The following is a 12,894-nucleotide window of genomic DNA, read 5'->3' as shown; positions in this document are numbered from 1 at the left end:
TTGCTTAGACTGGAGTGCAGTGGCGTGGTCACAGCTTACTGCAGCCTTGACTTCCCAGGATCTAGTGATCCTCATGCCTTAGCCTCCTGAGTAGCTGGGACTACAGGCACACGCGACCATGCCTGGCTAATTTTTAAATTTTTTGTAGGGTCTAACTATGTTGCCAAGGCTGGTTTCAAATTCCTGAGCTCAACCAATCCTCCCTCCTCGGCCTCCCAAAGTGCTAGGATTACAGGCTTCTTAATCACAGTACCAAATTTTTCTTTTCTTTTCTTTTTTTTTGAGACAAACTCTGGCTTTGTCACCCAGGCTGGAGTGCAGCGCTGTGATCATGGCTTACTGTAGCCTGGGACCTCAGGCTCAAGCAATTCTCCCACTTCAGCCTCCTGAGTAGCTGGGACTTGCCACACCCAGTTATTTTAAATTTTTTTTTTGGAGAGATGGGATCTATCTAACTATGTTGCCAGGCTGGTCTCAACTGTCAACCTCAAGCAATCCTCCTACCTTGGCCTTCCAAAGTGTTGGGATTACAGGCATTAGCCACCACGTCCAGCCTAGCATCATTTTTATTTTGCCTAGATAACCCTTTTTTTTTTTCTGGACAAGGTTTTACTCTGTTGCTCAGGCTAGGGTGCAGTGGCATGATGATGGCTCACTGCAGCCTTCACCTTTCAGGCTGAAGTGATCAATCTTCCCACCTCAGCCTCCCAAGTAGCTGGGACCACAGGCGCCCACCACCCCACCCAGCTGATTTTTGTATTTTTGTAGAGACAGGGTTTTGCCAGGTTGCCTAGGCTGGTCTCAAACTCCTGGACTCAAATAATCCCCCCACCTTGGCTTCCCAAAGTGCTAAGATAACAGGTGTGAGCCAATGCACCTGGCCTATATTTATTTTTAAACGCACTATTGTGTGATCCAAGGAAAGATATTCATGAATATTTGTATTCTTGCCTCTGTTTCCAACAAACGTAGCTACTCAAAAAATACTACACATTTTATATTTTACATATTTTTGGCATGGGTTTCTAATCACAATGAACACGATTTCTATTCTTATGTTTAGTTGGCTGAATTAACACTTATCCATGAATTATAACTGCTAAATTATTAATAATCTTGCTAGAGATTTTTATTAAATAATACTCCTGTGGCCTACTAGGTTCAATCAAATAGATAATGTCATTTCTAAAAATGTCTAATTTCCAGGAAGAGTATAAAGGAAAACATGGTCTCAACATGTTTGGTAATTTCTAAATTTAATTACACTATCAATAGTCTATTGGAAAATATTTGCTTATTTCTTTGTAAAGGCAAAGCATTTTTACTTAAAATAGCAATGCTAAAATTGAGAGGTCGATGGATATCATTGAGGCAGAAAGATAGGAGAGGAACGAGAGACATGGCAGGTCAAATTTAGGTTAGGTAGGTTAATTTATTTAACACCATGGGTTACAGTGCAACATTAGATAATACAAGGCATCTCATTTCAGAAATTGACACAAGGTGCATTTAAATAATTTATAGTTTAATGAAATGTGAATCTGGAAACCTAATATCCTTAGCAAATGACGTAGGAACTCTCTCAGTTTGTACTTTTCTCTTTTCACTCTAATACTGGCTTCTATTTTGCACATATCCTTATTTTACCAGCCTTAAACTTTGTTCTGTTCAGTGGATCTCATTCTATAGTCCCTGGAAATTGTGTCCCTTTCTCTACCCAATTTAAGCCCATTTGCTTGTTTGTTTGTTTTGTTTGTTTGTTTTTTTGAGATGGAGTCTCGCTCTGTTGCCAAGGCTGGGGTGCAGTGGCACTGTCTCAGTTCACTGCAACCTCTGCCTCCAGCCTCTCAAGTTCAAGTGATTCTCCTGCCTCAGCTTTCAGAGCAGCTGTGATTACAGGCACACACCACCATGCCTGGCTAATTTTTGTACTTTTTGTAGTGACGGGGTTTCGCCACATGGGCCAGGCTGGTCTCCAACTCCTGACCTCAGATGATCCTCCCGCCTTGGCCTCTCAAAGTGTTGGGATTACAGGTGTGAGCCACTGTACCCAACCTAAGCCTATTTTTCTCTATTGGCTTTTTCCTTTTAAGATATATATACATATATATTCCAGTTTCATTCATCCTACAAAAACTATTCAAATCAAAACAAAAATGTTTGTCAACCCAACACTCAATAAGCAACATTTAAATAAAAACATAATTATTTTCATTAATTGTTTATTTACTTAAAATATTTTGATATGTATCATGAATACAGAAAAATATATAGTGTTAACATGGACAATTAAAAAAATACATATGTATGTACGCATCATTCAGATTAAGAAATAGAATATTGGGGCCAAGCGGGGTGGCTCACGCCTGTAGTCCCAGCACTCTGGGAGACCGAGGCGGGTGGATCACCTGAGGTCAGGAGATTGAGACCAGCCTGGCCAACATGATGAAACCCCGTCTCTACTAAAAATGCAGGCATGGTGGCATGCCCCTGTAATCCCAGCTACTCGGGAGGCTGAGGTGGGAGACTTGCTTAAACCCAGGAGGTGGAGGCTGCAGTGAGTCAAGATCGTGCCACTGCACCCCAGCCTGGGCAACAGAGGGAGACCCTATCTTAAAAATAAAAAAATAAAAATAAAACAAAGAGCTTTGACCTGAGTCCTTATTTTACCTACTATTCTACTTCTTTCCTTACTTAATCAGCCGTTTCACAGGTATTTTGGTGTTGTCCCATGTTTTTTGGGCATTCTGAGGTATAAATCAGCTTGGTCCTTGGTTGTCCTAGAGGTCATTTTGGGAAGTCAGTGAGCAGGAGCCCTACAGGGAGTCCTGGAAAGCCTAGGACTCACCAGACTTTGAGCACCTGGACCAGATACTAGATGTCTGGCAAAAATATGGTCAGAGAGAGTGAGTTTTATAATTCAGTTGCCATTCATTTCCCTGCCTTTCAGCTTACAAATTTCTTGCTCTTGTTTCCTCTCCTGTTCTCTCTGTCCACAACTCCTCTTATTGCAGTTTGGGTGGGTTTCAGGAAGGAACAAAATTAGATACATATATGTACACACACACACACACACACACACGCGCACACACACACATATTTTAAAAATTTTCCTAGAGATGGGGTCTTGCTGTGATGCCCAGGCTGGTCTTGAACTCCTGGCCTCAAGGAATCCTTCCACCTGAGCCTCCCAAAAGCTAGGATTACAGGCATGACCCCCCTCATTAGGTCTATAAACATATGTTAATGCACCATTTATGGGTTAGCAAAACTAGAAAAAAGTGATAAAAATTAACAATGACATTTCCTAAGGATCTATACTAAAACTAGTCATACTGAACATTTAAAAAATTTGAAAGAGTGAAGTTTGTAAACTCCTTTAAGCTCTTTCTAATAATGAAATGTAAGTTAAAGAGCTGTACCTCAGGAAAACTCTACTTAGTGAACGGGCAAAAAGTGGCATACTATCCGTAGTCTGCCTCTGGGCCTCCTTGGGATAAAATAAAGAGGTGACCCTAGGACTGCTGCGTGCTTCTGAGCACCCTATCTATTTCCCCAGCACTCATTTCTTCCCCACCACCCCGTCCTTAACTCCAAAATTCCTTCCTTGGTGCATTGTGAAATTCAGGATCAGACATTAACAAAATCTTCTATAACCTAAGTTCTTTGAGTTTTCTCTGAAAATTCTCTAAAAATCTTTCTTCATCTTGCTCTAACTCAAGGGTGTCCAATCTTTTGGCTTCCCTGGGCTGCATTGGAAGAAGGATTGTCTCAGACCACATATAAAATACACTAACACTAGGCTGGACGTGGTGGCTCATGCCTGTAATCCCAGCACTCTGGGAGGCCGAGGCAGGCGGATTGCCTGAGCTCAGGAATTCGCGATCAGCCTGGGCAACACAGTGAAAACCCATCTCTACTAAAATACAAAAAATTAGCCGGGCGTGGTGGCATGCACCTGTGGTCACAGCTACTAGAGAGGCTGAGGCAGGAGAATTGCTTGAACCCAGGAGGTGGAGGTTGCAGTGAGCCCAGATTACGCCACTGCACTCCAGCCTGGGTGACAGAGCGAGACTCCATCTCAAAATAAAATGAAATAAAATAAAATAAAACAAAATACATTAACACTAATGATAACTGATGACAAAAAAAAATCTCATAATGTTTTCAGAAAGTTTACGAATTTGTGTTGGGCTGCATTCAAAGCTGTCCTAGGCCGCATGTGCCTGTGGGCCACGGGTTGGACAAACGCACTGATACTTGGTTTTCCCCTGAAACTTGACAGGAAACGGCTTTCCCTGAAGCCCTCTCAAGTGGTGTCTGTTTCCTCTCCCACACCGTCACATCACTTGTAACTTCCCATTGATCTGGCCTCCTTTGATCCTGGCCTCCATTGGCCTCCAATCAATAAGGCCTCCATTGATCCTGGCCTCTATCATTCATGCCCTGTGGAGTCATCTCCCTCAGTGAATCAGAGCTGACTGACCCCAATAGAATGTGGTGTAAATCATAGTCTATAACTTCCAAGGTTAGGTCATAAAAGGCACTGTAGCCTTCACCTTGGTATCCTGGATTACCTGCTCTGAGGAAAGGCACTGCCATGCAATGAGGACTGAAGCAGCTCTGTAGAGACACCCATGTGGAGAGGAATTGAGGTCCCAAACCAATAGCCAGTACCAGGTGCCTGGCCATGTAAGTGAGACACCGTGGAAGTGGATCCTTCAGCCACTATCAGGTCTTCTGATGACTGGATCTCCACATGACTAAGGGCAACCTCTGAAAGCCCATGAACTAGAACTGACCAGCTGAGCTGCTGCATGTTCCTGACCCACAGAAACCATGAAATAATTAATGATTATTGTTGTTTTCAGCCACTAAGGTTTTGGGTGATTTGTCATGCAACTATAGTAGCTGGAGCACCAATTGGCCCTAGAAAAAGTGATTGTCTTTTTTCCTGGTACTTCCAGGCTCTTTTCCTTCACTCTTAATACTCTAGCTTTGATTTCATGTCGGAACACTATGCCACCCGTTGCCTTTTCTTATTGGAGTCATCTATAAACTCACAATTCACGTTCCCTTTTTCACTGAAGATTTTTGCTCTTTGCTCATGGTCACTTTCTTCTACACTTCTCCTTCTGTACTTGGTGATTTCAACAGCCACTAATGTTATACTTTCAATTCCTGGTTTCCTAGGGCCTTGACCTCTGCCCCAACAATCTTAACCACCACTCTAGTCAGCCACCCACTCTCATGCTCATATCACAGAACTTACCATTACAACTGTAATTTGTCCACAATCTCAGTTTCAAGTACCATTTGTGTCTTTCCGACTCATCACTTCTATCACCAGCAGTCCTTTAATTTCAACTAGATTTACAAACATTTAATCCTCACACTTTCATTAGCCTTCACACTCTTATGACCTTATTTTGCTTCTTTAACCCTGCTTGGACTCCAGGGGCAATCCTTATTGCCAAACCCTTGCATACATACTTATCTCCCTTGCTTCTCTTGTGACTTAGCATACTTGCCTGGTAAAAATCAACCTTAGGCTTGGTGCAGTGGCTCACATCTGTAATCCCAGCACTTGGGAAGGCCAAAACGGAAGGATCATTTGAGGCCAGGAGTTAAGAACAGTCTGGGCAACATAGGGAGACCCAGTCTCTACAAAACAAACAAACAAAACTCCCCAAAACCTAGCTGGGTATGGTGGTGTGGGCCTGTGGCCCTAGGTACTTGGAAGGCTGAGGTGGATCACTTGAGTCCAGAAGGTTAAGACTGCAGTGAGCAGTGATCATGCCACTGTACTTTAGCTTGGGTAATAGAGAGAGACCCTGTCTCAAGAAACCCTCCAAAACCTCTAATTAAATCCAACTGTGTCCATTCTGCGTTTGCATTTGTGCAACTACAAAAAAAAAAAAAAAAAAATCACACATTTGTGGAGGCTGACTTCACTTTATTTATTGAGTTATAATAGTTTTTAATTATTTGAAATAAGGAAGTTGCAAGAATAGTGCAAAGGCTTCCCATAAAACCTTTACTCAGATTTTCATGTTTGCTTTATTTATTATTCTCTCTTGGCACACATTTTTTTTTTTCTGAAACATTTGAGTGAGCTAGATCAAATATATCAGTGCACAAAGTCATACGTCACTTAAAAACTGGAATATGTTCTGAGAAATGCATCATTAGGCAATTTTGCTGTTGTGCCAACATCGTAGAATATACTTACAGAAATCTAAATGGTAGAGCCTACTGAAGTGATGTTGTCTGGGGTAATACCTGAGGTTCGTTGTCCCATGGTCCGGAAAACCAGGACGTGGACAAACCAGGGTGAGGTTCAGAGCAGAAGCTTAATAGGCGAAAGAAAGAGAAAAGCTCTCTCCACTGCAGAGAGAGGGGCCCCGGAGAATATGGGTTGCTGCTTCCATGGTGAAATGCAGAAGGTTGTATAGATGATCTTGGGGAGGTGGTATCTGATTTATATAGAGCACAAAAGATTGGTGTGTCATTTGCATAGCACGCGAAGAACTGGTTAGGCCTAGGTGTGCAGTTTGCATAGCGTGCAAAGAAGCTGGCCACCCCACCCTAACCTTTTATTATGCAGATGGGTTCTCTACCTGGCCAGGCGCCATGTTGCCTGCCTCTTTACTGTACACATGGTGACAAAGAAAAGAGAAGACGGACCCTCCCTATTGAACATGCCTGGCTTCCAGATAGCCCTTTTCTATTGGCACAGAGGCCGGAATTCACCTGTGCAAGCTTTTTAGCTTGCTTATCTATGTTTGTGGCTTGATTTTTCAGGCTGCTCTTTGTTAGAAAAGAAATGTTTTGGTGGCTGCTTTTTGTTAAAAGGGGAGTTCCACCGAGGACTCTTTTACCCTTACTATCTGCCTAAATTCTATCTCCTGTATTACTACTGCACACTTCGGCTATATGAAATAGCCTACTGCTCCTGAGCTAGAAACCCGGACAGCGTGTTCCCATGCTGAATACTGAAGACAACTGTAACACAATGGAAAGTATGTGTATCCAAACATACAAAAAGTACAGTAAAAATACTGTACTATAAAGTTCTGGGAACACTGTTTTCTTGTGGTTCACTGTTGAATGCAGTGACTGACACATTGTTATGTAGTGCATGACTCCACTTCCTAAAACAAGCACATCCCCATACCCAACCATAGTATAATTATAAAAAACAGAAAATTATCTGGGCACGGCGACTCACGCCTATAATCCTAGCACTTTGGGAGGCCAAGGCGGGTGAGTCACCTCAGGTTAGGAGTTCAAACCCAGCATGACCAGTAAAAACCCCATCTCTACTAAAAACACAAAAATTAGCTGGGTGTGATGGTGTGCACCTGGGACTACTCTGGAGTATAAGACAAGAGAATTGCTTGAACCCAAGAGGCGGAGGTTGCAATGAGCTGAGATCGCAACACTGCACTCCAGCCTGGGTGACAGAGCAAGACTCTGTCTCAAAAAACAAAAACAGGAAATTAACATTGAGTCAATGTAATATACACTTTATTCCCAGTAATGTTCTTTATAACAACAACAACAACAAGAAAATGTTTCTGGTTCAGGATCCAAGACAAAATCACACATTGTATTTAGTTGCTATATGTCTTTAGTGTTCTTTAGTATGAACCAACACTTCAGTCTTTCTTTGCCTTTCATGAGTTTGATGTTTTTGAAGAGTTCAAGTAATGTCCCTCAATTTCAGTTTGTCTGTTTCCTCACAATTAGATTCAGAGTATGCATTTTTGGCACTATATATTGTTTTGCACCTTATTTTTTTTTATTTGACAAAATTTCTTGTAGATCTTTATATATCAATACATAAAGAGTTTCCTCATTCTTTCCTGGCCATTATTTCTTCAAATATTATTTCTTTCTTCTCTCCTTCTGGAATTCTCATTTTGTATATGTTGGTCTACTTGGTAGCATTTTACAGGTCTCATGGGTTCTGTTCATTTTTCTTTGCTTTTTTTTTCTTTCTGCTCCTCACACCGAATAATCCCAATTGACCCACCTTCAAGTTGCTGATTTGTTCTTCTGTCTGCTCAAGTCTATTTGAATTACTCTAGTGAATTTCTCATTTCAGTTATTGTATTTTTCAACTCCAGAGTTCCTATGTGGTTCATTTTGTAATTTATATCTCTTTATTGATATTCTTTATTTGGTGAGACATTGTTCTCATGGGTCTCTTTTGAATTCGATTTCTTTTAGCTCTTTGAGGATATATGAAATAGTTGATTTAAAGTTTTGTCTGCCTAATGCTCAGGCTTCATTAGGGACGGTTTCTATTATTTTTCTCTGTATACGGGTCAAACTTTCTTGTTTCTTTGCATACTTTATTTTTTGTTGAAAACTGGACATTTTGAATATTACAATGCAGCAACTTTGTTTTGTTTTGTTTTTGTTTTTGAGACAGAGTCTTACTCTATTGCCCAGACTGGAGTACAGTGGTGCGATCTCGATCCATTGCAGCCTCCGCCTCCCCAGTTCAAGCGAGTCTCGTGCCTCAGCCTCATGAACTACAGGCATCTACCACCATGCCTGGCTAATTTTTGTGTTTTTAGTAGAGACAGGGTTTTGCCATCTTGACCAGGTTGGTCTTGAACTCCTGACCTCAGGTGATCCACCTGCCTCAGCCTCCCAAAGTGCTGGGATTACAGGCATGAGCCACTGCACCCGGCATAATGCAGCAACTTGGAAAATCAGGTTGTACACCTCCCCAGGTTTTATTGTTGCTGCTTATTTTAGCATTTATTTGTGGTTTGTTAGTACCTTTTATAAACTACTTTTTTATGTTACGGTAAAATATACACAAGATAAAATTTACCATTTTATCTATTTTAAGTATGGTTCAGTGACATTACGTGCATTTATATTGTGTAATGATCACATCTCCAAAACTTTTTCTTCACCCCAAACTGAAACTTTGAACCTGTTAAATAAAGTCCCATTCTGTCCTCCTCATGGCCCCTGGAAACCACTATTCTACTTTCTTTCTCTGTGAATTTGACTACTCTAGGTACCTCATACAAGTTGAACTAATTTTGTAAAGTTTGCATTCTTTGTTATATGTGACCACATAAGTCTCTGTTCTGTCAGATTAGAAAAAAAAAAAAAAAACAGAAGAAGAAAAATACATACAGAAATAAGGAATTATCTTCCAGACTGTGCAGATTGGCTTTCTGTGTGTTGGGTATACCTGTAACACCCAGCCAGGCAATTCATATCTCTGCCTTAGCTGAGCAGAAAGTCAGCCAAGGGTGGAAGTTTAGGGCCTTCTTAGGTCTTTTCTGAGCATGTTCCCAGCTCTGGGGATGGATGTGGCCTTCTGGATTCCCAGGAATTTGTGAGAGTTTTTCAAAGCCCTTATTTCCCAAAGATTCTCATTCCCCAGGTATTCCTGTTAAGCTTTTCAGATTGTCCATTGTTTGCCTGAACTGTTATCCCTTGCCCCAAGTGATACTGGTAATATATTTGTTTTCAAATGTTTTCTTTTCTTTTCTTTTTTCTTGTGTGTGTGTGTGTGTGTGTGTGTGTGTGTGAGACGAGTTTTGCTCTTGCTGCCCAAGCTGGAGTGCAAAGGCACTATCTTGGCTCACTGCAACCTCTACCTCCTGGGTTCAAGCGATTCTCCTGCCTCAGCCTCCCAAGTAGCTGGGATTACAGGCATGCACCACCACGCCCAGCTGATTTTTGTATTTTTAGTAGAGACGGGGGTTTCTCCATGTTGGTCAGGCTGGTCTTGAACTCTTGACCTCAGGTGATCTGCCCCCTCAGCCTCCCAAAGTGCTGGGATTACAGGCGTGAGCCACTGTGCCTGGCCCAAATGTTTTCAATAAACAGTCTACCTGCCCCCTCTACCAACTTTCCCCCACCAACACCTGCCCAAGGCAGGTGTCCTACTCTTGGGAGAGTTCTGAGATAAAATCAGGCACACAAGTCCTTGAGCCTTCAGGGAGCCACCAAACAGGTCAAAGCAAACAGATAACAATTCTTCGAGAATAAGGTCTGTACTGCTACCTCTGATACTAGGAATCAGTACCAGGAATGTGGGCTATTGTAGAGTGGGGGATGGTACCAGGGTAAGTTAAAATAAAATGTCACAAAAGTCTCTTACTGATACTCAGCTGTTTTCTCTTAATTAAGCATTCCTCTGATTGTGGTAAGGTTTTGGTGACATTCCAGAGTTCTGAATAAATTGTTTCTGACAGCTCTTGCCACCTTATTTGTTGCTTTCGTGGAAGAACAGACTTTTGAAGTTCCCCACTCTGCCATTTTTGTTGATGTTGCTCTTCCTCATTCTTTTAAAAATTATTATGAAACTACATAGGATCTCAAATTCTAATGGATGGAGGTATGTCATTTATTTAACCAGTCCTTTATTGATGATGATTTGTTTTCAATTTTTACTACTACAAACTATTCTTCTAGGAATAACTTTGGATTATTTTGCATGTATGCAATTAAATCTATAGGAAAAACTGCAGAAGTTGGTATTGCTGCAAGAGTGTATGCATTTTGTACTTTTTGTAGCTATTGCCAAATCTGCTACATTACTTTACACTTCCATTATTATTATTATTATTTTGAGACACAGTCTCACTCTATCATCCAAGCTGGAGTGTAGTGGTGCAATCCTGGCTCACTGCAACCTCCGCCTCCTGGGTTCAAGCGATTCTCCTGCCTCAGCCTCCCGAGTACCTGGGATTACAGGCACCTGCCACCATGCCTGGCTAATTTTTGCATTTTAGTAGAGACAGGGTTTCACCACGATGGTCAGGCTGGTCTTGAACTCCTGACCTCAAACGATCTACCTGCCTTGGCCTCCTAAAGTGCTGGGATTACAAGCATGAGCCATTGCACCCAGCCTCTACACTTCTATTATAAGAGTACTGTATCCCCACAGTCTTGTCAGCAGAATGCGTTTTCAAATTTCTGTACTTTTGTCAATCTAATAAGTGAAAAATAGTATTTCAGTGTGGTTTTAATTTCTATGCTATTCTGTGTGAAACTGAGGATCTTTTATATTTTTAAGAGACACTTGCCCGGGTGCAATGGCTCACGCCTGTAATCCCAGCACTTTGGGAGGCCAAGGAGGGTGGATCATGAGGTCAGGAGTTCGAAACCAGCCTGACCAAGATGGTGAAACTCTGTCTCTACTAAAGAAAAAAAAAAATACAAAAAAGTTAGCTGGGCGTGGTGGTGGGCACCTGTAATCCCAGCTACTCCAGAAGCTGGGACAGGAGAATCGCTTGAACCCAGGAGGTAGAGGTTGCAGTGAACTGAGGTCGTGCCATTGCACTCTAACCTGGTGACAAGAGCGAAACTCCAACTCAAAGAAAAAAAAAAAGACACTTGTATTTACTTTTTCATGAACTTTCTGACCTATACTTTAACAATTTTAACTTGACTGTGATTTTTCCATATGTTTTTCTGGGAGCTGTTTACGTATTAGTGTGATCTCACTTTAAATACATGACCATTAATCTCAAGTAGGCATTTGTGTTGCCCAGCAATGCTACTGTTTTACTGTTTTCCTAAAACATTAGTCAGTTCATTCTCCTGTGCTCCTAAGTATTTCATAATTTCTCCTTTCTCTTCAAACTTCTAACAACTTTTCTTCCACATTCACTTTCACCTTATGTTCTATTTCACTGCAAAATATATCAATGCTCTTCAGCCAAAGTCCAGGAGAACCACAGCTGTAGTTGGACAACACTGTGTTTATTGACTCATTGCAATGAGGGTGAAAGAACACCATGGAGAACCATGAGGACATCTCAGTGAAAGGGTGTTAGAAAGATCTTACTACAGGATTTGGGTCTGTGTTCAGTGATTTTGCGAGGAGGATTCAAGAAGTGGAGCTTTGTCCCGGATTACATACTGTCAATAAGATGTGGTTATTCGGATTGGGTATCTTAATACCTCTTATCTAGAAGGTAGGTGGAATAAAGTGAAACTAAAGCTGTGGTTAGGAAAGAGGCAGCAGTCAGTCATCTTACTCAGCATAGGGACACAGTCATTTCTGTGGTTCGAATGATGTCCACATTTTTGTCTGTGTTTAGACATGATTACCCAGTGGCCTTCTTTTTGTCTTATTCTATCATGATCATACAGTGGCCTTGCTTAATATTGGTGTTCTGTGACATTTTTTATGTTTAACAGAACACAGTTTATGCAAAGTTTTGCAGAATGAGGATGGAAACCTGTCTTTTATTGATTTATCTTATTAAGTAATTTGTTCTTTAGTATGTCATATATATTTAAGAAATATGCTCATGGCTGGGTGCAGTGGCTCATGCCTGTAATCCCAGCACTTTGGGAGGTTGTGGTGGGTGGATCACTTGAGGCCAGGCGTTTGAGATCAACCTGACCAACATGGTGAAAGCCCATCTCTACTAAAAATACAAAAATTAGCCGGGCATGGTGGTGGGCGCCTGTAGTCCCACCTACTCAGGAGGCTGAGGCAGGAGAATTGCTTAAACCCGGGAGGCAGAGGTTACAGTGAGTCAAGATTGTGCCACTGCACTCCAGTCTGGGTGACAGAGCGAGACTCTCTCAAAAAAACAAAAACAAAAACAAAACAAAACAAAACAAAAAAGAAATACACTCAGTGTCTGACATTTTGTGGAACTAGATTCAACTCTTTTCCATCTCTTCAACTTTACATTATGATTTTTAAATATATGTAAACAGTAAAAGAATAACTGAATAGTAGTATACCCTCCACTTAGGTCCAGTAATAAACATTTTGCTATTTTGTTTTCTCTGTGTATTCATCTTCATGGAAGCATTTGGAAGCAAGCTGCAGACATGGGGCTACTTCACTCCTACATACTTAAATTTTTTTTTTTTTACATCCCCATGGAT

General features: G+C 41.4%; 1 protein-coding gene across 1 annotated transcript in view; it reads left to right on the top strand.

Annotated features, from left to right (window-relative positions):
* Window positions 1–4,582: 4,582 nt before the first annotated feature.
* LOC105470379 (GRAM domain containing 1C) overlaps window positions 4,583–12,894 on the top strand; it is a 116,408-nt gene continuing 108,096 nt past the window's right edge. The window contains exon 1 of the mRNA XM_071092396.1: window positions 4,583–4,692. The gene's annotated coding sequence lies outside the window, so the exon portion shown is untranslated. The remainder of the gene's footprint in view (window positions 4,693–12,894) is intronic.

The sequence above is a fragment of the Macaca nemestrina genome, chromosome 2 (assembly GCF_043159975.1).
Source record: "Macaca nemestrina isolate mMacNem1 chromosome 2, mMacNem.hap1, whole genome shotgun sequence".
Classification (NCBI taxonomy): domain Eukaryota; kingdom Metazoa; phylum Chordata; class Mammalia; order Primates; family Cercopithecidae; genus Macaca; species Macaca nemestrina.
This window is presented reverse-complemented; position numbering and strand designations above follow the sequence as displayed.